We start from the raw sequence: 1,835 nt of genomic DNA on the forward strand, positions 1-1,835 counted from the left end.
TTTCAGGGGGAAACAGACCTGGACTCTGCCCCAGGGTACCCAAAGGAACCGTTGGGATTTGTGTTATAAGCTGCAGAGGAGATGACTCATGTCCCAGGGGAATGAAATGCTGCAGCACCGGATGTGGCCGTCAGTGCAAACCTGCTATCCATGTGGTGAGTATAAATCGGTGAAGAGCTGACATGGGTGTTAACTACTCCCCAATGGGCTCTCAGTTGAGACAAGTAACCATGATCCTAGAATCACAGGTCATTATTGACCCAGGGTTTGTCACCCTCCTTCCCCTTCCGAACCAAAGTGGCTTCTTGACTCTTCCTAGAAAATGGGTGATCCTGGGAGGCAGAGGGAAAGCAAAGAGAACCCCAATTAGGGAGTATCTCCTCTGTCAGTCAGGCATTGTGCTGAAGTTGAGATGAAAAGCTAAACACAGCTAGTTCAGGGAGACAGAACTATGTAAATAATTACAACCCAGGGTGACCACAGCTTTGCACAAATTTCTATTAAGGTCTGTGGAGGACCAGGTAATAGTTATTGGTTTTCTTGATGGGTGGATCAGTGGAGGCTGGGAAGGTTGTCAGAGAGTAGAGAACATTTAAGGAAGAGCTTAAAGGAGGCATAAAGTTTGCCACAGTAAGGAAGGGCAGTACAGATGATTGGGAAATGTGGGTCCTACACTGGAGATGGGAAAGTGATTGAGATTGTGGTCAGTAGAATTTGCAACATCTCAGTAGAGGATCATCCTGGCCAGGGTCCAGAAAGGAATGAGCTGCCTTGCCAAAGAGTTTGGTAGACTGCTGGAGGTTTCTGAGCAGAGGAAATGTCATGATCAAATTTGTATTTTAAAAGAATGCTGTTGATGACCATGTGGAAGAACAATGGAGGTTGTAAGCCTGCCTGGAGACCAGCCCCAGAAGATTGCTCATGAATGCATGGATCCAGTGCTTGGCCTAATGTTTTCCACACACCAGTCCTGGCAAGTGTCTATCCCTTAACGTGCAGTCCCAGAAGATAAAGATCTAAAATGGTGGATTGGCCGATTCTAAAGAGCTTGTGTCCAAAATAAATTTTACCTGTGGCATTATTGAGACTGTGTCATTCTTCCCATTTAGACATTCTTTCTAGTGGACCCTGTGTGGATGAACAGAATGGACCGTGTGCCCTGTACTGAGCCCATGAATACGAGGCACTCAGGATAGATCAGAGGCAAGGTCTGCCAGCTAGCTTCTTTCCTCCTTCCATGTTCATGTATCTAAACAGGGCAAAGGGCATGATAATATTTTCTCAAGCATTCTGGGAATATGATTTTGGTCAAGAAAAAAATGACCCTTTAGCACATAACAGGCCTATAGTCACAGCCTTTATTAGGGCAAGACTCAGAAGGAGTAGGAGCAGAAGCAACTGCGGAGAAACCCTATTCTAAGGCAATACACCGACATGTAGCAGGACTGGATGCCTAACACTATGAGAGCAACCCTGGCCCTTGGGATGTGGGGCTTTGAGTGGTGTGGGCTGGGAAGTGGTTAGGAGTTAGGATGAGTTGGGAGGGCATTAGCTTTGATATCTTCTTTTACTGGCTGGTCATCCACACCCCAAATCCCACCATGCTTCTGTCTCTCTTGGTCATTACTGGGGGCTCATGAGCACACCCATAACATGTTCTCAAACAATGTCACCTACAATGTGCCATTCTGAATGCCAATGTATGACCTTCCTCTGCAAAGATACTTGAGGATGGCATCCTACAACGTCCACTTAGGTTTCTGCCCTTTAGTTAGTCCTGAAGTCTATACAGGTTCTGTAGGCATGCAGACGTGTCAGACTCTGTGGTCACCCAG

General features: G+C 46.5%; 1 long non-coding RNA gene across 1 annotated transcript; it reads left to right on the plus strand.

Annotated features, from left to right (window-relative positions):
• Nucleotides 1-6: 6 nt before the first annotated feature.
• Nucleotides 7-1,081, plus strand: LOC107182999. The gene is made up of 2 exons (XR_001513775.1): nt 7-155; nt 847-1,081. It is a non-coding gene; the product is annotated as an uncharacterized LOC107182999 (long non-coding RNA).
• The last annotated feature ends 754 nt before the right edge of the window (nt 1,082-1,835 follow it).

This window comes from Myotis davidii, unplaced genomic scaffold (genome assembly GCF_000327345.1).
Source record: "Myotis davidii unplaced genomic scaffold, ASM32734v1 scaffold6939, whole genome shotgun sequence".
Taxonomy (NCBI): Eukaryota; Metazoa; Chordata; class Mammalia; order Chiroptera; family Vespertilionidae; genus Myotis; species Myotis davidii.